The sequence below is a fragment of the Brachyhypopomus gauderio genome, chromosome 9 (assembly GCF_052324685.1).
Source record: "Brachyhypopomus gauderio isolate BG-103 chromosome 9, BGAUD_0.2, whole genome shotgun sequence".
In the NCBI taxonomy this organism is placed as follows: Eukaryota; Metazoa; Chordata; class Actinopteri; order Gymnotiformes; family Hypopomidae; genus Brachyhypopomus; species Brachyhypopomus gauderio.
Window position 1 is genome coordinate 6,966,468 of NC_135219.1, and position 22,840 is coordinate 6,989,307.

At 45.5% G+C, this 22,840-nt stretch overlaps 1 protein-coding gene and 1 long non-coding RNA gene across 4 annotated transcripts in view; one reads left to right on the forward strand and one right to left on the reverse strand.

Annotated features, from left to right (window-relative positions):
• LOC143522851 (uncharacterized) overlaps positions 1–22,840 on the forward strand; it is a 79,769-nt gene that overhangs the window by 38,717 nt on the left and 18,212 nt on the right. The gene's annotated exons all lie outside the window — the stretch shown is intronic.
• rcan2 (regulator of calcineurin 2) overlaps positions 1–22,840 on the reverse strand; it is a 106,701-nt gene that overhangs the window by 8,279 nt on the left and 75,582 nt on the right. Inside the window, exons 5-7 of one of the 3 annotated variants that reach the window (XR_013133146.1) lie at positions 22,746–22,834; positions 22,430–22,582; positions 19,901–21,890 (exon numbers count right to left, since the gene is read on the reverse strand). The gene's annotated coding sequence lies outside the window, so the exon portion shown is untranslated. Of the gene's footprint in view, positions 1–19,900; positions 21,891–22,429; positions 22,835–22,840 lie in introns of those variants that run through there. The other 2 variants (XR_013133145.1, XR_013133148.1) reach the window with 2 other exon arrangements.

The following is a 22,840-nucleotide window of genomic DNA, read 5'->3' on the forward strand; positions in this document are numbered from 1 at the left end:
TTATCTTAAGTTCAGTACCTACTGTTTCATTATGGTAGAAAGGAGTTGAATTGTACCAACTTAAACACTTCCGTCCAAATGGCAATGTGGATAATAATAATGACCAAGTTACCATTTGCAACACTGCTTCCAGTATTTCTGGACATACAATAATAAACAATGCTTGCATTTTGGATAAGCTATTCTTTAAATATAATCACAGCACTATAGTATGTGTATAGCTAGTTCTCACAGTTACTGTAAATTATGCCACTACGAAGCTTGGTAATAACAATAACAATAAACAATTGCCCTCTAATTTATTTTTACTGTTATAGAGGGAAAGGTGTTATTTGGTAGTAAATGAGTATTAGTTTTACGGTACCTGTATCTGTCTTTACAATCCCCAGGTCTGTGTATGGTAGATGAATATTTTGTTTTACTGTGACTGTAAATTTTTGGTTGAGAATTGGCTCGCCTCATTTTAAGGCTTGATTTAAAATGTGCCCGGAGCGAAAAGTGGATCTTAGCTGACATCAAGAGCGGAGCCAGACATGGTGATCATTCTGAGTTTTGACCAAACCTAGAGGGAAAATGTTATTTTATTTTTTTACCTGAACTAAACCTGAAATATCTAATCTTAATTTATTGTAACATCAGAATAGTAACTTTGTTATCTTAAATTAAGGATAACCTACTGTAAAAAAAAGTAATCATGTTTCTAACAGTAAAATGACTAAAATAACTTCACATCTGTGATCTTTTATTCTCAGCTGCTTGGTTTTAGCATTTCCTTAAGTAGCACATCCCGCACCTTCATTCACATTTCACAGTCATTTTCAACTGTTTGAATGGGTCAGAACACCTCTGCAAGCGTATGGATCAGTCAACTCAGCTAACATTAGCTGTCTAACTGCAGCCAATGTTAGCTCGCTAGTCAGCAGCAATCCAGTCTTTATGAGCTCACAGCTACTAGTTTGTGTTACAGCTGTTGTTGAACCTGCTTCTTCTGTTGACACTGGTCAATCCTGATGCATCTTAAGGTCAACCACTTTCTGTGGATGGTGGTTAAGGTTCACTCCTCATGTCTATAGTTAGCTAGCTGTCAGCAAGCTTTCTCAGGTGACTGACTGAATAAAACGCACACAACAACCCTTCTATGACAAAAGTAGGAGTTAAATGTAGTGATATTTCCCTAGTAATAGGATTTTGCACCGTGGATTTGGTAGTCCAGTCAGAGAGACCGAGGAGATATGGCACAAAGTTAAGAAAACTAAGAAAGACAAAGAAAGATTTGTGGAACACTGAGTCCCAGAAACGACCCCCGTTGCGCCGTTTATAGCTGACACGGGCACATATCAAAAGCTTTCTGATTTATTATGTTCAACAGCATGTGGTTCTGAAGTACTGGGAGCAATGAACTTAATATTAATCTGGCTATACTATAAATGGTGAATGGTTTCTTACAATATTCCAGGAGCGACCCAAAAAAATAAAAGAACATTTAGGCTTTATTCTGCAGGCATGGGATGTTTTTGGGCAGCAGAGCAGAAATTCTGGACACATAAGAGGGTCTACTTCACTCAGGTGGGCTTCTCTGGTGGCTACACCCCTAACCCACTTACGAGGAGGGCTGCACCAGTATGCCACTTCCCCTAGCTTTGACATGGGACTCTGAGCCTGAAAGACTCAGATTCATCCTCAGACCCCAGCACTATCCTGTCATCAGAAAGCTCTGTAGAATCCCCTCACCCACCCCAAACAGCATCAGCATGCACCGAACGGCATCATGCTTCATGAATTATGCATTTGTTGGTAATGCCTTCATGCTGAAATGCCTTTAAGATGTCAGCGTGGATGTCCTTAGGCTTCAATCATGGCGTGTGGCATTAGGCACCTGTTTAAGTACCCCTCCTCATCAGAAAGCACCCCATCACAGGGGACTTGATGTGTTTAGATTTGCTTGTTTTGATGTTCTATGAAATCCAGGACACACTGTGTAGTGTACAGACCAGCGTGCATGCAGGAGAATACGTAAGAGAAGGGAGCTGCTCGCACTGACAACCTCAGTGGGTTCTTCCAGTATCCAGATGGCATTATCAAGGGAAAAAGATGAAAAGATGCCTCCTTTAAATTCTCATGGCATTCATACAGATTTGTAATGTTCTGTGTGTGTGTGTGTGTGTGTGTGTGTGTGTGTGTGTGAGGGGGAGGGGGGTGGCTTGCTTTGTGTCAGCCTTCTTTAGCCAAACCCCATCATCATGACTTCCCTAAGCATAATAATAAAGATAGGCATTTTTCACACAAGCGGATTTGCCCGGGCTTCGCCAACTGCTGGGTTATTATTTTTAGATTCAACTCTCTCCTGCCTCATTCCACTTTGCTGCTGGGATTTAGATTTTGGAATGTTAGACTTTGACTCTGGAGCACAGCAGCGTTTGTTTACAAAGATGGTTGGGGTGGGATGGATAGATAGATAGATAGATAGATAGATAGATAGATAGATAGATAGATAGATAGATAGATAGATAGATTGATCGATTGATCGATTGATCGATCGATCGGTCGATCGGTCGGTGCTGGTGGAGCTTGGCAGGAGTCTCCTTTGATCTTGCTGCCTTTCCCTTTGTGCTAAAGCAGCACCAGACATAATGATTCCTCATGGAGCAGAATTACTCTAATGACTTCTGTCTATGCTGCATTAAATTGAACCCAACTTAGACTCTTAGTACCAGGTAGGGATTCATTTCTTTTAGTAAACCCCTAAGCCCCATCCCCCTCTCCCCACCCAAAGACGTTTGTGCTATCCGTCAGTCATTTCATTAACAAATGCATGTAGTTTCTAAGAGATTAGGAACTGTAGTGATTTCTTAAGGCTTGTTTGCTAGAGGCCTGTGGCTAAAACTGGTTTGGATGAAGATTGCAGTGAGGGAGCTGTCCACTCACCAGTGCTGAAATGACTGTATGACTGCATGTATCCAAATAGAGGTATTTCTAGCTCATCAATCTGCCAGGCCTCTTTTTTAACAAAGACACATACACACACACACACACACACACACACACACACACACACACACACACACACACACACACACACTATATTGCCATAAGTATTCGCTCACCTTCCTTGACTCACATATGAGCTTAAGTGACATCCCATTCCTAATCTATAGTGTTCAATATAACATTGGTCCACCCTTTGCAGCTAGAACAGCTTGAACTCTTCTGGGAAGGCTGTCCACAAGGTTTAGGAGTGTGTTTATGGTGATCTTTGACTATTCATCCATGGCCTTGGACGAGAAGTCTTGGCTCTCAGTCTCTGCTCTAATTCATCCCAAAGGTGTTCTATTGAGTTGAGGTCAGGACTCTGTGCAGACCAGTCAAGTTTATCCACACCAGACTCTGCTATCCATGTCTTTATGGACCTTGTCATGTTGGAAGAGGAAGGGGCCAGCTCCAAACTGTTCCCAAAAAGTTGGGAGAATAGAATATTCCAAAATGTCTTGGTACACTGAAGCAGAGTTTCCTTTCACTGAAACCAAAGGGCCAAGTCCAGCTCCTGAAAAACAACCCCACACCATAATCCTCCCTCCACCAATCAACTGGCACAATGCAGTCAGACAAATACCATTCTCCTTGCAACCGCCAAACCCAGACTCATCCATCCGATTGCCAGATAGAGAAGCATTTGCACTTGGTGATGTATGGCTTAGATGCAGCTGCTCAACCATGGAAATTCATTCCATGAAGCTCTCTGCACACTTGTCTTGAGCTAATCTGAAGGCCACATGAAGTTTGCATGTCTGTAGTGAATGACTCTGCAGAAAGTTGGTGACCTCTTCAGCTGACCCTGCTCCGTCAGTTTACGTGTCCTACCACTTCATGGGAGAGTTGCTGTCGTTCCCAAACACTTACATTGTTTTATAATACAGATGACAGTTGACTGTGGAATATTTAGGAGCGAGGTAATTTCACGACTGGATTTGTTGCACAGGTGGCGTCCTATCACAGTTCCACCCTGGAATTCACTGAGCTCCTGAGAGTGACCCATTCTCTCACAAATGTTTGCAAAAACAGTCTGCATGTCTAGGTGCTTAATTTTATACACTTGTGGCCATGGAAGTGATTGAAACATCTGATTCTGATCATTTGGATGGGTGAGTGAATACTTTTGGCAATATAGTGTATATTGTCATGGTCATCGTTGTGCAGTTAGTGAGGGCTACACTCCTATAAACCTGAACAATGAGCTCCTGTAGCAATGGGCACAAATGAGCACAAATATCTGAGATCTCAGAGCTGAGCAGTTCAGGAATTTATGCTTCTGTCTCCTCGGTTAAAGATTTGCTTTTTTTCTTTCTTTATATATTTGTTGCAGTCCTGTCCTCTCTCACACAAAGGAAGCCAAGTTTGCACGCACATGTGTGACCTTTCATCGTTAATGGGGTAGAGATACTCGTTTATTGTGTACTCCATATTTTTTTTTTTACCCCTTTGGAGAACAACTTGTGAAACACGAGCAGCGTTTCTCGTGCTGAAAATGCGCGTGCGACTGCAGCAGTTTAGGGACATGCAGTGATGTTCTTCTCCACGGATGCTCTCAGATCAGATCAGTTCTTCACTCGCCGTTTTGTTGTTTATTCACCTTCGCCTCACGGGTGGCAGCTGAAGCGGAGCAGCTCTGGATGAGGGTCAGGCGCTCGTGCGACAAGCACACTCCGCTCTCGTGATCGCTGGCAAATATGGCTCTGTGTGATCGTCCTTCAGCTCACCCTGAACGGCTCACCATACCAGGACTGTGGGGGGAGGGGGGGGGGTGGTAGGGAGATGCTGTAGAAAAGAAGAGAGATGCTGGGCTGAAAGGAGATATAGAGGGGGAGCAGAGACACAGCAGAGGGAGGGAGGGAGCGAGGATGAGATTGAGGGTGAGGAGCTGGAGATGGAGGAGGGAGTTCACTGGGTTCATTACTCCTCCATAAGCCAACAGGCATAGAGCAGTTAGAGTGTAATGCTGCAGGGCTTTTAGACATCAGTTACAGTGATACAGTTGTCTTCCTGCTGGACTGGCCAACAAACACTGTGTTAGCGTAACAGTGGAAATTTTCCGTTTTAATACAGCTTTCAAAATATTATCACACAAAAAACGTGCAGAATCTGCTCTCTTGCAGAGAATTTGATCCAAAGGTGATTCTTTGGAAACCTTAAATATTTCAGGTGGCTTTGATGATCAGCATGCAGGAGCATGCAGCCATGTTAATGTCCCTGAGTCTTCCCCATGATACACCAAATGTACTGCTGCAGTCACAGAGATGTATTTGTATTTGATAAAGTACTGCAGAATCACTGGTACATGCACTAAATCAAAATCAGACCTATATCTGTTTGATGTGTGTAACTGGATGCTGTGTGTATCTGAACAAACCCGCACATTCCTTTAATTTTGACTCTTTGGAAAATGGCAGAGTGTTCTGATATATTTCACCTTTTGTCACATTTAATGCCACACTACTGTACTGCTGGTAATGAAAGTAACCCCACAGGTGAGGGCTTTATTACCTTTTTAATATCACTGCAATATGGATTTTCCAGCAGTAGTGAAGGAAGCTGTCCCCATAAGACTGAAGCAGAGAATAAATGCAAGTGCATGTCTATGGAAAATAAGTCAGATAAAAGATAAAGATTAAGCAAAGGGGATTGAACTCCTGTTTTCATGCTTGGGAAAACTTATTAAAAGTCAGGGATTTCACAGCTGTTTTGCATGTGCTGGTTATACACCTGTAATTTGAAATCTCTGTTTCTTAGCCTTGAGCTGAGAGTAATTTAGCAATAATATACTATATTCTCCTGTTAGGAAGACAGGCACACTGTAGTTAAGAGAAAGTGGTCCCTGGAAGCCTGCTGAATCATTCAAATGAAAACACACACACATGCAAAAAGGGAGGCAGGCAGGGAGCAGAGTGCTATGCAGGACTCTGTCCTTTTGTCTGTTTGACCCACTTCTATCCTTCCTCTTCCTCTTTTGCTAATGGCTGTGCCCCAGTCTGAATCCTGCCTTAAATCTAAGAAAGCCTCATAATTGCTTTTCCAGTACTTATATATTATGCTGCTGTTATATTTGTTTGATGCTTTCTGCATTCAGTCCTCAATGCTAGTCAAAAACGACTGTCTAATGCATTGTGGCCCATGTTTCAAGATAAGATGGGGATCGCTGATGCTTGTTAACTGATAATGAGTAATTTTGACCTAATTTCTTCGAATCCTTTTCTCTTCATGGACTGAGGAGGAAAGCACTATGTATGTTTTTTTGGAGTGTTTTCCTCTGTCATATTGCAACTTCAGCAGGGTGGCAATTATTTGTGCGTCTGTGCGCTGAAATAGCAAGGGCCAGTTGCAGAGCCGTCAGCAGCCATGTTCAGCACAGGGACAATCCACTGGCCTTATGCCCCCCCTCGTGAAAAGACCAAAAGGCATGTAAAGTTAATCATTACGATGTTCTCAGCCTACTGGAGAGAGGTGGGTGTCAGAGCAAGGTTATTTGACCCCTGATGACCTCATCAGGAAGAGACACTGCTCCTGTTCATTTTGGCTCCGGCACATGTATCCTGAACTCTGATGTTTGAGGGGGTGGGGTTGCCCCATTCACACCCCTTTCAGATCCAAGACCAGGCCGGGCACTTCTCGACTTATAGTATCAAAGCAGTGTGCACACTGCTCTCATGTCAGTGTTAAAGGAACAACTTCTCCAGAGGTATTACATGACTGTCAGTAAATGATATGTACACTATATGGTTTTTCCTTTTCCTCATTCAGGTCAGACAGGACAACACTGAATTGGTGCAGGTAGAGTACAAGCCAGAGGAGATCAGCTATGTCCATCTGCTCAAGGTGAACTGGGAGGGCCATGATCCACACAGGGTACATCCTTTCATGTATTGATGACGATTCAACTGCTAACTACAGTGAAGAATGTCTTCACCAGAATTTTGGGGTTCTTCTAAAAACCCATGCAGAAGTTCAAAGACTTGACACCTCTGTGAAGGTGATGCTTGTTAGCATTAGGCACTAGCTTCTGCTAGCCGTTATCATTGTTAGTGGTGCTATAACATCAACAGCACGAGGCTCTACTGGATCCTTGGTACGTTTTAGTCTTCAGGATGTTGGCAGATCATACTGTATTTCTTCTGGACTGGGCTGCTGACAGAAAACTAGCACAAAATTAGGAAGAAGTGGGCTTCTTCAGTTCTTAATCTTATAGTCTTAGATCATGGTCTTAGATCATGAAGTCCACTTCTTCCTAACTTTGTGCTACTTTTCTGTCAGTTGGTATAGATGGACAAACAAACTTGAACTGGATGTCCTTGAACTGATGGAAGCTGATATGTATTTCTCAAATCAGTTTGCTGTCAGAGGTGGCCATGGAAGTCCAATATTGTGGCTTTCAACACTATAGATATCCTGCCCAGTTGTCCACATATTCAGCAAGTATTCCCAGAATAATCCCATACATGGGTCAGGATGAACAGAACTTTGATTAAAATTACACCATTATGTAAGATGTTAGGTAGACCAAAGCCGATTAGGATTAGTTTGGTTCCTAAGACAGATTGGTTGCATAAAAAGGCTATGGGGAAGTGGGTGCTAATGTTGGCTAGAAAAAGCCATTTGATGCTGGAGTGAGGGCAGGTTTCTGACTCTGCCTGGCTGGCTGTACTACAGGCATGCAGCAGGGCAGTGAGGTGGGCACGCCCTATCGATCGGCTGTCTACGCTTACTCAGAAGAGCAGTTGAAGCAAGCGCTCGTGTTGAAAAAGCAATATCAAAAGGTATTCCATTAGTCATTCTCTCTCTTTCTGCTGTCTTTGCCTTTGAAAGGTGACTGCGCTGGCGGTGACTTCTCTCCAGTCTTCAGCACTGGTTGATGATAAATGGCGAGTAGACGGCGAAACTTTTGAATTATTACCAAAGAATTCTTGTAAATGCGCTGCTGTGCAGACCTTCTGCGGGGACAAAGAACCGATCCGAGACCATCCAAACAGGAGCAGGTTCAGATCTTCTGTGCATCTAAAGTCCGTGGCTCACGCTGCTTCATGCTGCCATCTGTGTCCGGTGCATTTCTCCGTTTGATGCGGCTGAGAGAGGGCATGGCGGCTCAGGTCCTAATCTCCTGAGTGTCCCAGTCTCCCTTCCCGTCCCTGCGGTGCAGTGCAGAACTCGGTGCTGTGAAGCCCCCCCACTACCACTTCTACGGAACCAGGCCGAACAGAGGCCCGTCGGAGCGGCTGTGGCCTCACCCCTCTCCTCGCGACGGCACCTATGTCCTACTATTCCCGTCTCAGTCTGCTTCTTTAGTTCTCTTGTTCTTGCTATGATCTTGAGCATGAAGTGCTATAGGCAGATGCAGGTGAAGTTCTGAGTGCCCCACAGACAGGTGGCTGCTGGGCCTCTGTGCGGTGTGTACTGATGAGGTGACCTTGGCCTCCACTGCTTCAAGCAATGTTTGTCCTTCTGCTGTGATGTGTCCGGTAACTCAGTGACCACTGCCTCAGAAAACATAGGGGATCTTTAAATGCACATATCCATTCTGCTGTCAAGCAAAAGAACCTCTGGTATTAAAGCTCCAGGACCGGGTTAGTTTTTTTATTTTTTTCTCAGATGCAATGAAAGTGTTCATTTTTACGGTCATCATGCAAATTGGGGCCAAATGTGGATACCATTCCCACATGGGCATGCTTGCGCACGCTTTCAGGCAGGGGCTGCAGTGGCCCACCCTGCTCCCCTGAGGATGGGGGAGAGAGGGTGAGCGGACCCCCAAGGAGCCTGGGACAGGGGGGGAAGCATATGAGTGTGATTTGTTCCTTCACGGCAGGCTGGCTCCAGCTGACCCGGCCGAATGTCTGCATAATAACACACTCTGCTCGCATTTGAAGCTACTCTCTTTTATAATCTACGTAATGCCACACTTCAGAGTTCTGTTTTTACTATGTTGAAAAGTCAGTGTGCATCCCAAGTGGTTATCCCAAGCATAATAACGCCTTATGCTATTATATTAATAACATTAGTAAAGTGTAAATAAATTAACATAAGCGAAACAGCAAAACATGTTTGTTAAAACATATAAGGGGGCCAACTGTGGAATTTGGAATGCCAACTGAACGCGACCAGGCAGCATCTATTTTCAGGTCCTCTTGTTACACAGTTGAATTGATCTGAGTGGTGCATTTTTACAGCCTGGCATTTGTACAAGGGGGGTTCATTTACATCAATGACAACACTGGTCTGTTTTCAAAAAGGCTCTTCATGAAATTGCACTAATGATGAAAAGCCTAGGGTTTGCTTTTTTGCTGCTGGACTGAATAACACACCATCGTGGTAGCTGCACAGAGCGCTCACAGTCTTGCTCACCGTGATGCTTTTCTGCACAAAGCACAACGGCTGCTCACTCTCATGGTGAACAGCAAACATGCATCACCCCCACACACACACACCACCACCCTCCTAAAACATACACACACACACACACACACACACACACACACACACACACACACACCACCACCACCACCCTCCTAAAACATACGCACACACACACACACACACACCACCCCCCTAAAACATACACACACACACACACACACACACACACACACACACACACACACACACACACACACACACACACACCACCCCCCTAAAACATACACACACACATCACCCCCCTAAAACATACACACACACACACACACACACACACACACACACACATACACACACACACACACACACACACACACACACACACACATACACATACACACACCACCCCCCTAAAACATACACACACACACACACCACCCCCCTAAAACACACACACACACACACACACACACACACACACATATACACACACACACACATACACACACACACACACACACACACACACACACACCACCCCCAAAACACACACACACACACATACACACAACCCCCACACCTCCCAACCCCCCCACACACACACCCTCCCCCGACTAACCCCACACCTCCCCACCCACACACCCTCCCCCAACACCTCCTCACCCCACACACACTACCCCCCCACACACACACACCATCACCACCCCTGCACACACACACACACACACACACACACACACACACACACACACACACACACACCACCACCCCATACATTAGCGCCCTCTGCTGTGTGAGCACCGCTTTTTGTCCTTCATGTTCACTCTCTCGCTCTCCACACACTTTTCATACTCCATTGTCCACTTTCTCTATCTTTCTTCCCCCCTCTATCCCCCTCTCTCTATCTCTCCCCTTCTTCTCTCTCTCTCTCTCTCTCTCTCTCTCTCTCTCTCTCTCTCTCTCTCTCTCCTTCTCTCTCTTGCTCTCTCCTCCCACTCCACCCCCTGCCAAGCCATCTGTGCCTCGCCGCGGCTGGTCACCATAGCAACAGAGGAGGCTGCACCGCCTCCTTTTGGCCTGCTGCCCAATCAGAGAGGCTGCCTGGGGTCGGAGGTCATGTGTAGAGTGCTGCCTCAGCGGCGTTCTGATCAGCTGTTGACCCCCCTCCCCCTAACACGCATGGACATACACATCCCCCAGCCTCAATGAAATGAATGTCCGAAGCCAACGGGTTAATAAAGCAGGGGGCTGACTAACAGCTGGGTCCATTATGAATGGGGGGGTGAAGGCTGAGACGCGACAGGCAGGTTTAGGGAGCGCGTGTTGCTTTGAAAGGTCAATGTCACCCTTTTGTCCAGGTGGCTGAGGTCAGGCCACGGCTTAGTCTGGGGCCAGAACATGGGGCTTCTGGTGGGGGTTGTAGTGGTTTCAGTGGAGCCCCAAGTGATTCTGGGGCAAGACCGTCTGTATGGGGAGTAGCGTTTGATGCTGGAAAAGGTTTCAGTGGACTATATCTTCAGCAGAACATGATTATTATGTTCAAGAATATTCAGACTCATCCAACAATGATCTTAAATTACTGTTTATATTTTTCACTGACGGTTTTGAGTAACCAACAGTGTGCGTGATTTCCACTAAAGATTCAGAACATTCAGGACATGCCCTTTCATGCTGAACTGAGATCAGTTTCTTATCTATTCCTTTTGGCTATTGCTCTCCTTTTGTGGAACAAACATGCAGTTTCTAAAACCACTGACTATGCATGTCACTTTCAGTATATAAATAACATTATCCAAGTGAAATGTAAAATTCATGTTACATATGTGTGACACATTAATTCAGCTGCGGCTTCCCTAAGCTCTTTTCACCTTATCTTCTCTTTCATTTTGGTTATTCATTTTCAGTCTTTCATTTAGATTCTTCTAGACACACACAAGCCTTTAGTTCCTGTTCCGCTGCAGTACTCCATTATGACCTCATTCTTTTCTCTCTCTCTCTCTCTTTCTCTCTCCCCTCCCACTCTCTATCTGTTATGCACACACACACACACACACACACACACACACACACACACACACACACACACACACACACACACACACACACACACACACACACACACACAGAGAGACACCAGCTCACTGCTGAACCTCTCTGTGTCATTCTGGCTGACATCAGCACACACTCTGGCCCCAAGTATCCTGCCATGTGCTCTGCACTGGCCTGCTCTACGGTCCTCGATTGGAGCCCAGCCCAGCCTGGGCTGTTTAAGTGGGAGTCCTCGTCCAAGCTGATCCCATCTGAGAGAGCGGCATGAGCACCGGAGGCTAAAGTGGAAAGCATTTGTCTGTATCGATTAGGCAGGAGCTGCTCAATATCTAAGGCTTTCTACCTATGGTCATGAATTACGTGCAGGGGCAATTAATGAGTGGATCTGCATATTGCCTTGCAGGAGAGAAGAACACAGAGAGCAGAGCAGAGGTGTCAATTCCAGGTTCAGAAAGTAAAAGTCCTCACCAGGATTTTGCTCAGGCTTCCTGGATTGTGTTGATTCCACAAATTTTACCTGTATTTCACTAATTAGAAAATCTAGCAAGCTCGAGCAAAATCCTGGTGAGGACTTTTACTTTCTGAACCTGGAATTGACACTTCTGGAGCAGAGGTTACAAATGTTTTTGACAGCTGTTTTTGTTTTAAATCATGTGCACTGCAAATTTAGTCAATTTTTTACTTGCTTGAAAGATTCCTGTTTATGAAACATAATTCCATGATATTGCAAGATTCTGTTTTATTGTTTGGCACATTGAGGCATTTTTGGAAGCTTCAGTACTAATGTACTAATGGATTCTCAGACTTTTGGAGAGATTTATTGCCTTTGAAATTTCAGTTTATACAGCATCTGATGCTGAACCTCTATTTGGAAACAAAAAGATGTTGTTGCTAAAGCAGGCACAAGGGGGCACTGTTTTGTATGTGCTATCAAGTCCTGCTTTATACTCCATTACCTTTTGTGCTGTCTTTCTCTCTCTTACTCTCTCACACAGTTTTTCTCTCTCCTTCTCTCCCCCTTCCCCCATATCTTGGGAACTTAGCAGAGACATGTTCCCATCTATTAGCATCTCAATTAAGGGCTCACAAAAGACAGGTTTTCCCCTCCAAGGCTTCCACAAGTGCGGCTCACCTAGCCCCAGTGCGCCGAGAGCTAAATCTGTAAGATTGACTGACCTCCACCAATTATGCCTCCCGTCAGTGTCTGTGAGGAATCAGCCTGGCCTTAATTAGCCGCTGCATGCTCGCTCCATTACTCATTAGTGGAGCGATGGCCCAGCCGTCCCCTCCAGTCCACGTACCACCGCCATGGGCGGGGTGTGATGGCGAGTGGGCGGGGCCTCTTTCCTTTGCGGTGCTGCAGTTTTTTCTTCTTCTGCCGTTGTTAAGCTGTGTTTTTAGGAATGTGCATTTTGCCAACGGTACTTCTGCCCTCCAAGGCCTGTTGGGAAGACGTGATGTCCTTACATCACTTAATAAGAGACGCTTACTTGTAGCTTTGAAGCAGATCTCTCTGGGTGTGTGTGAATGAATGAATGTGCAATTTATGTAGCGCCTTTCAAGATAGCCAAGGTGACTTTACAAGTTTAACACAGGTACAAGTCTTACACTACCAATCACACACCGGCGAGAAGCCGCAGCCAATCACATACAGTGTACTCTCTACTGGGATCCACAGGCCCCTGGGGGACTGAATTGGGTGCATAAGGGGAGAGAGGACAGACCCTAGTGACAGAGTACCATCCACCACTGGGCATACAAGCACACACACATTCATGCACAGACAACTGTTTTATTGAACATGAAGAGACACAGTCACACACTTTGTCAGGGACTGCCAATTTACCTAACCTCCATGTTATGGACTGTGTGTGCGTATTGGTGTGTTTATGGGTGTGTGTGTGTGTGTGTGTGTGTGTGTGTGTGTGTGTGTGTGTGTGTGTGTGTGTGTGTGTGTGTGCATATGCATATGGGTGTGCGTAGGTGTATATGCAAGTCAAGTCTTGAGTCTGTAGGCTGTAGTCTAAGTCAAGTCTTGAGTCTTTAGGAGTGAGTGTGAGTATGGGTGTTGGTATGAGCTTAAGGGTGTGGATAAGGGTGTACGTAAGGTGATGGGTATGGGTATGGGTGTGGGTATGGGTGTGTGTATGGGTGTGGGTATGGGTGAGGGTATGTGTGTGTGTATGGGTGTGTGTATGGGTGTGGGTATTGGTGTGGGTATGGGTGAGGGTATGTGTGTGTGTATGGGTGAGGGTATGTGTGTGTATGGGTGTGTGTATGGGTGTGGGTATGGGTGTGTGTATGGGTGTGGGTATGGGTGTGGGTATGGGTGTGGGTATGGGTGTGGGTATGGGTGAGGGTATGGGTGTGTGGGTGCAGTAATGGGAGTGGGTATGAGTGTGGGTATGGATGTGTGAGTGTGTGTGCAGGTATGGGTGTGGGTATGGATGCAGGTATGGATGTGTGAGTGTGTGTGTGGGTGCAGGTACGGGAGCAGGTATGGGTGCGGCTATTGGAGTGGGTATGGGTGCGTGAATCGGTGCGTGTGTGTGAGTGTGGGTATGGGTGTTGGTATGGGTGCATGAATGGGTGTGTGGGTGTTGGTATGGGTGCATGAATGGGTGTGTGGGTGTTGGTATGGGTGCGTGAATGGGTGCGTGTGTGTGGGTGTTGGTATGGGTGTGTGAATGGGTGTGTGTGCTTGGGTGTGGGTGCGTTAATGGGTGTGTGGGTGTTGGTGTTGGTATGGGTGCATGAATGGGTGTGTGGGTGTGTGCGTGGGTGTGGGTATGGGTGCGTGAATGGGTGTGTGTGTGTGTGCGTGGGTGTGGGTATGGGTGCGTGAATGGGTGCGTGGGTGTGGGTATGGGTGCGTGAATGGGTGCGTGGGTGTGGGTATGGGTGTGTGAATGGGTGTGTGTGTGTGTGCGTGGGTGTGTGAATGGGTGTGTGTGTGTGGGTGTTGGTATGGGTGCATGAATGGGTGCGTGTGTGTGGGTGTTGGTATGGGTGCATGAATGGGTGCGTGGGTGTGGGTGTGGGTATGGGTGCGTGAATGGGTGCGTGGGTGTGGGTATGGGTGCGTGAATGGGTGTGTGTGTGTGAGTGTGGGTATGGGTGCGTGAATGGGTGTGTGTGTGTGGGTGTGGGTGCGTGAATGGGTGTGTGTGTGTGTGGGTGTGGGTGCGTGAATGGGTATGTGAATGGGTGTGTGTTGGCTAATTGGCTTTTCTCCCCTGGCCTCTCCTCGGCTGCTCATGTTAGTTCCTGAGCAGCTTGACAAGGCCTGACGCTTCGCTCCTCCCCTCCCCTCCTATCCACTCGCCCTTCCGTCCCCTCCCCTCCCCCATCTGTGGCCGCTCCAAACGGAGCCACGTTGCACGCTGCTCCCCGACGTTCTAATGTACCCGACCAGTTGGTTTAACAAACACTGTGCTGCCAACCATCTGCCCGCCAAATCTGTCTTCGAATTGCTTTAGTAACAAACCCAAGTTTCTGAGCTCACCACTGCGCCGGTCCCCCTGGCCCAGCCTTCACTGGTCTGCTCCTTTCCCTCTTGCCTCTTCAGCCTCTCCTTTGCCCTCACTTAACCCTCTTCTCTTCTCTTCTCTTCTCTTCTCTTCTCTTCTCCAACATCACACATTTGTTGCAGTACAATGTACTTTTTCGCTGGTTTGATGAGGCTGAACCCTTTTTGCTCTTGCCCATGGAAACCCTTGCAATGAATGACCTTCATGTCCATATTTACATTCGACAGAGCTCAGGTTTCGATTCTGCTGTCGAGCAGCAGAGCCATCGAGCTGTCGCCCTCCCTCTGTTGTGCCGTCAAAGCCCTCCCTTGATGACACAGCCTCCATACCATCAGCAGGACGAAGCTCGCCATATTTACGGTTGTCTTTGTGGCTCGGTTGTGAGCAGACTTCCCAGTTTTCATTTGCTTTCTGACGGGACCCACTGGAGAGCTGAACAAATGGTATGTAACAGATTTTTGGCACGAGGACCCAAGTATCCCTAAACATCATTATGGACAGCAGTCAGCCGTGCCAGTGAATGCCAGAGACCCCACCTTTCTCTTCATTTGTCAGCGCTGGTGCCAATGGATGCATTATTAAAGAGATGAACCTCTTTCCTGCACAAGGAGACCCCCCCCCCCCCCCCATAGAGACACACACACACACTTACAAACTCATTGACAAAATATGCATGCACTGAAAGTCTGAATTAAATGGGAAGATTAGCATTTTGAATATTGGTGCTTCATGTTTTATTTGCCATTGCATTTATATTGTTATGACAGAAATGTCTTCATATTTTTCAGCATTAGTATGCAAATTAGTCTCTGAGCAGGGATTTATCATTTTCTCAAAATGGATAGAAGGTCATAAAATCCAGCTGGATTTCAAATATTGCATTGTTTGCAGTGCATTATATGTTCTTTTACAAGTGTCTTGTCAGTGTAGTTCAGTTGTAACCTGGTAAAATGGAGTCAAACTTCTATTTGTGAATATTAGTTGTAGAACCAACATCATACACCAAAAACAAACACCTGAATAAGGTCCATGACTTATTTAAAGACTAACTGTGCAGATCGTTGTGGTCTGAGTACTGAAAATAATAACAGTGAGATATAATAGTTACATTTTCACCAGATAGAGGGAAAACAACCAACGGTGATCACAGAAGCGTTTGAACATGGGTAACAGAATTGGTGCATTGCTGTATCTTATAGATATGCTGTAATCTCCATCTCAACAGCTATAGCATACTTACACATTAACAGACACTCCACAGTATCTAGAGTGATTTACAGTTGATTTGTAGTTTCCATGGATGTAATCTTCATGGTAGCCATGCAAGGCTTTTTACTGGTTTAAATATATATTAGGAGGTGTAATATTAGTTACTAATCAAATGCGTATGGATCATTTAAGTGCCTTTTGAAGAGGTGGTTTCAGTCTTCAGCAATAAACTCTGTGAGCAGAGGAGTGATGAAGGAGAACTTGGGAAGATTGAACATGAGTAGCTGCATTTTTCTGGTAGACCAGAGGTCCTCATGGTCCAAGCTCAGATTTCAATGGACTTCAAGGGATTACAAAATCCAGGACCAGACGTGGATTTGAAGTTCAGTTTTGAATACCACTGGCACAGTCGCATGTAAAGTTGGACCAGCCAAGAGTGTTAGCTGTAGTGAGCCAGTCTTAAGATGGTGGCCTGTCTGGAAAGAAATGGCCAGATTTTTATGATTACATTACATGGGCAAAGAATGATCGCTGGTTGTCCAGGACCACGCCCAAGACAGTTGATAAGCCCAGTGAACTTTCAAAGATGACAACCACATATCTCAAAGCAAGTAACAAAAGAAGAAAGAAGAGAGACCCATGTGAAAATACCATGCTGCCATGCTGAGGCGATGATACCAAGACTACACAGAGAATGAATGAAAGCAATGTGGTTAACTGCATCAACAGTAGAAGAAATGTCTAAGAGTATAGGGAGCGATGACAGTTTGCTGATCTAACAGCATGAAGCTTGTCTCCAGATGTGTTGAGGGTGGTGTGCGAGTCCAGACTGGATGGGATCCCAGAGACCATTCTGGGTGAGGAAGAGACTGTAATCAATTCATTTCAGAGGGTTAGAGAGGAAAGTAAGAATAGCTATAGCTATACCTATAGCTTGGGATGTGTATTGTGGAATGGGCCTGATTGGACAGCTAGTGAGGTTACCAGCCAGTAGTAACTGCAGATTTAGCAAAAACAGTATGCTGAACCTACAGTAAGTCAAGTCAAATTTATTTATACATTGGTTTTTACAACACGTCACTAAGCAGCTTTACAAGCGGATGGGTCCTGATGCCCAATGAGCAAGCCAAGGGTGACAGTGGCAAGGAAAAACAGGATTAGGCAGGAAGAAACCTTGGGAGGACCAAGACTCCAAAGGGAACCCATCCTCCTGGCGTTATTGACGTGTCTGCTGGTGGCATTGGCACATCCACCGGCAAGCCAGACCATTTTTAGGGGCTTTTATGGAATTGTCTTTGTAGAAACATGTAACCAGGATCCAAAATATGAATGAAACATGTAAACATCAATTTAAACAACCATATATATAGCACACGTGCCAGTGATTACCATGTGGCTCCAGCAGGCTTACCTATAGCAGCATAACTGAAGGGAGGGACCTGGAGGTGACCACAGTCATGAGGCTCACTAAGACATTGATTTCCACCCAAATCAAGTGAACGCATGATATAGCTGGATGACAGCATCAAGATTCAATGACTGGGGCCGCCTGAGCTCCACACCTTCATATGTAGTACATTAACTGAAGGTTTGATATAAAGATTTGAACTGTGTCATAATCTCAGATGGATGTGGAAGACTGTTCCATACCTGAGTGGCTTTAAAGGAGAAAGCTCTGCCTTTGGCTGGGATCTTGCAAATTTTTGGATCTAAGAGAAATCCTGCATTTTGAGAGCGCAGCAGGTGAGATGGGTTATGGTGTGCATGAACTCATTATTCAGACATTGTAGGGCAAGACCATTTAACGCTTTATAGGTCAACAGAAGAATTTTACACACAGTGAGAATTATGTATTCAAAAGAATTAAAGTTGCAGTCTCATTTTTGAGACACCTATATCTGAGTCATATAGTGTGGCAACACAACCATTTGGACAGTATTCTCTGACTAAGCAAAATACAGTACACTGAACATACAATGTAATTAATTATATCAATTTTGTTTCCAAAACCTGGAAGCTGGGGCTACTGGGTGGCACAGCTAGTTAAGATGCTGCATCCTGGCACCAGATCCTGTAGTTTTGACGGCCCTCCATTGCAGGTGAGGAGCATTGCCTAGAGCAGGAAAAGGAGTTTGCCCTTGGCAGTATGCACAATGAATCCAGCTGAAGAAATGTTCTTGGCGTTTTGCTTTGAACTCTGTCTAATTTGACAACGGGATTTCCCCAAAGGGATATGGTGAAGACAAGTTGATGAGGGTATGATGAATATGGGTCCAAGAGAGCACTATTAACCCAGCTGCCCAGGATGTCTGATATCATCGGACCTATCGATAAGCTTTATGGTAGCCAATCAAGAGTGTATGTTAAGATTTGGGTGCAGAACTGGGTGGTTAGGGTTCTTCTCCAAGTACGTTTAGCTATCCTGTGGCATTGTGTGAGCAGCACACAAATAATATGCAGTGAATGGCAAAGCATTTCACAGTGGAAGCACATGTTAGACCTCATCCTCTTAAACTGCCAGCTTTCATGCATTAGGGAAGGCCCAGATAACAGGTGAAAACTGGCATTATCCCTCGGGGAGAAAATTGTGAGGAAAACTTCAAATAAAGAATCATTCAAAGACAGCTATGTGAAGCTTGGCCATTCACAGTCAGCCTGCTGAGATTAGAATGCTTATGTTCACACATGCGCCGCGTGTCATTCTAGCCTCCTGCATGAATGCGTGTTGACGTGTGTGCACATGCGTGTGTTGATGTGTGTGCAGTGGTGTGTGTGCATGGGTGTATGTATGCGTGCGTGTATGTGTGTGTGTGTGTGTGTGTGTGTGAGTGTGTGTACAGTGTGTGTACAGAGGGGTAGGGGTTTGGCCATCCCGTGGCACACACGTGGATTCAGCCCTGGAGGTGAATGAAAGTCCCTTTGAAAAAGATTCCCACTCTCTCCCTTTATTAACTGATAATACTTGTTCATGCTTTGCTCTACTTTCATATGGATGGATATTGAGTGTGAAAGAGATGGTAATTTTTTTTGTCATTTGTGTTGATGTTGTGCAGTTCTGTATGTAGACTTGTATTTGTGTTTAACTCTTTACTTGTAAGTACTATCAATATTTGTGTGTATGTGTGACTGAGTTTGTGTGTCCTTGACAACATCTTTCCTCTTCTCTCTTGCTTCCTGTCTAATTTCACATTTCTTCCCGCCTATCTGAAATGACTCCAGGTGAAATGTGCTTGTAGGCTCCTTATCACAACCTCTCATAGACCCCCCTCCCCCGCCTCACTGTGGCAGGGTGCGTAGGAATTTGCATTCCAAATGAGGCCTCTCTCCGACATGCAAATTAATTAGCCTGAATTATGCATTTAGCTGAGCACAAACAAGACATGTGCGTCTGGTCAAAATACAGGCATACTGTGCCGCAAGCCAGCTCTTTTCATACGTGAGCTGTGTTGATTAGTTCATGACATTAAAGGTATAGGCGGTGGCATATTCAAATCTAGTCAGTGGTGTCTGATGTCGCCTACTCTTTCAGTAAAGCGATCTTTCAGAGTTGCTGTTTGACTCACTATCTGTTCTAAGCTGTCAAAGGGGCGGCTGTTCCAAGTGCAAACATGACTCACACATGTCACTGCAATGTCTGGCCCCGCTGGACCCCAGGGACCCCTGTGTCTCAGTGAGCTAACAACACCTCCCGCTCCCCCCCCCCCCCCCCCCACACACACACACACACACACACACACACGTACCCACCCCATCCTTAAACCAGCTCCCTGGTAGGTTGCACCTGTAGGAAGGTCTCCTGGATGACCCTTGACCCTCAGCAAGTGTCGGTGAAATAATGGTTATCTGATGTAAGATTGGAGGATTTAATTACAGGTAGCTAGTCTGGGGCTGGTGAGGAAACCTCTCATCCCCACCACGTGTCCGTGCTCATGGCTGGCTGGTGATTAGGAGGACACGGGCATCATGACACTAGCCCTGACTAATCCAAGCTACACTAACTCGGTGGGAGTTGACTTTTTGTTTTTAGCACAAGTAACTTACAATTCCAGCACAAGCAATTAAACGGTGCATTAGCTTAACACGTCAGTTAATACGACTGAATAATGTTGAATTATGATGATTTTGTTAAAATGAGAGGCGTGCAATAGTCCGCAGCCCCCTGAAGTGTAGCGATGCACAGTGGACGTTTGTCTGCACACTCCACTCTGGGTCCTGCGTCTTCCTCCACATCAGCTCAATAATCGTGTTTTTTATTACCTGACGTACTCGCTTGGTAATGGTGACAAGGTGGATAGAAAAATGTGGGTAAAGCGTATAAATGAGACCAAGTTTGAATTAAAGGAGATCACAAAATTAAAGATGTACATGAAGTGCAGTGCTCTGGAATTGCACCATGGCAAAGTTTGTTTGAAAATAGTGAATGATTTATAATAACAGTGTAGCAATAAAAAACTCCTACCCTATCTTACATGCATCATTTATTACCAGGCTTTACCACCTCTACCCATTTTAGTGTTTAGAGATCCATATTTATTTAAACTGATGTAGGATCAGGCTCCCCCTGCCATGTAAATCGTTTTCATTAGAATGTGAATGGCAAGGCTGATCAGAGCTCAGTTTTACAGTGAACTGAAGATAATTTCCTTGTTCTTCACTTTGCCTTTGCGATGACCTGCGAGCCATCTGCCTCGTCGCTCCAGAAAGAGATGAGCCTGTTTTTTTCTCCCTCCCCTCACACAACAGCATGCGAGTTAGTCACTGGCACCCTCTGTGCAAGGACAAACACGCGAATGTAAACAGCCTTGAGTTCTGAGGCGAACGGGCGGAGGAAGCCGTGCTTATGTGTAAACCCGAACCCATTAGCCCCACCCTCCATAGAACCATCAGCACTGCAGCGCACATTTGACCAGGGTTCGCCTTAATCTGGCTTTAAACGTTCACCTTTGCCGTGTGACGTGTTTTGTTGGGGGTTATTTCAATGAAAAGTGAGTGAAATGGAACTAAGTCTGAGGAGGAGTTCATAAGGTTAGCTACACATGCCTTAAGACTAAGCTGGTTCATGTGATTTTTTTTTTAGCAGTATGCTTGCATGTGATATAATGACAAACCAACAGGGTCCAGTGATAAAGCAGGTGGACAGAATGACCCAAGGACACGTGACACACCATAGATCCTGTGTAATTAAACGTGTCTACAGACTAATTTGCATGGAGATTTTGAGTTTGAACGTATTCTCAGAGTCTAACCACGTAGTCTAAGAGGCAAAAATGAAAACTGACCACCTGCTGCATCCATGTAGCTCTATCTCTCTCTCTCTCTCTCTCTCTCTCTCTCTCTCTCGTCTCTATCCATCACTCACTCCCACTTTCTCACTATCTGTGATAGCTCTGAAACACCAGAGGTGCCCATCTCTGTGGTGGCCAGAGACCAGAGACCTTGCCAGTCAGGTTCACATGGTGCTGTGGGTCCTGTGTAGCAGAGTAACATGTGTATAGGTTTCTGCGTAGCAGTGTAAGAGTGTGTGTAGGGTTCTGTGTAGCAGTGTAACACTGTGCATAGGGTTCTGCGTATAGTTCTGTGTCCTAGAGTAGCAATGGGCACGTCTTAGCATTTCAGCGGGGGAGAGCTGTGGTTGCTGATAGCGACCCACCAGGTGCCCATGTTGTGTTATTCAAGACTGCATAAGACATGGCTCACAGGTTAGTGCTGTATAAGAAAGAGAGAGGGAGAGGGAGAGAGATAGAGGGTGAGAGAGTGAGAGAGGGAGAGAGATAGAGGGCAAGAGAGTGAGAGAGGGAGAGAGAGATACAGAGAGATTGAGTCACCATAACATGAGATCAAGTGTAGTCAGTGCTAGCTTTAAAATAGCCATGGCTACAAAGCCTTCATTTATCTTTCCTGTCCACTTATTCTTGTTCTTTAACATCCATCAAATTTCAGCTTTATGCCAAAAACCAAATTACAGATTCAAAGTTCAAATCATGACTTCAGACGTGATGATTGGCAAATGAGTGAAGCAAATGATTGGCTGTCTAACATAATCCGGCCTCCTCCATCACATTGCTAAGACGCATCTAAATACAGAAGAGCAGAAGACCACTGTATTGGTTTGGCCACCACATCCTGCCCAGTTGAGCTATGAAGTTGTGGCCACTGGTGAGCCCTCCCGCAGCCGTGTGAATGCCTAGGATGGATGCACACAGAGATGGAGGAGGGTGGATGAGGGTGGTGGGGTGGACCTGTACCTGTTCCTGTCTCCCACAGCTGCTCCTAACAGGTGCATGAATGCCTCATGCCAGATGGTCAGCAGAATGAGGTGGTTGGCAGGTTCCTTCACAGAGCCATTCTTCCTTTCACACATCTCCAGGCTAAGAGAGCGAGGGAGAGAGAGAGGTATCCTGGAGCGATTGGTAATGGAAAAACCAACAGGAAAAAATGAAGAAAAAAAAACAAACAAAACAGAGACCTCATCAATATGAAGCAAACTTAAAAGGTACAAATAATGAAGAGTGAAAAGTAAGATTTTGAAGAAAGTGCAGTATCTGAATTCATGATGTCTACCAAAGTTTGATATTTGGGTGTGAAGTGACTCATCTGATGTTGAATCATAATCATCTGTCATTCTTCTTCTCTGCGTTCAGCCATAAAGCCTGAGG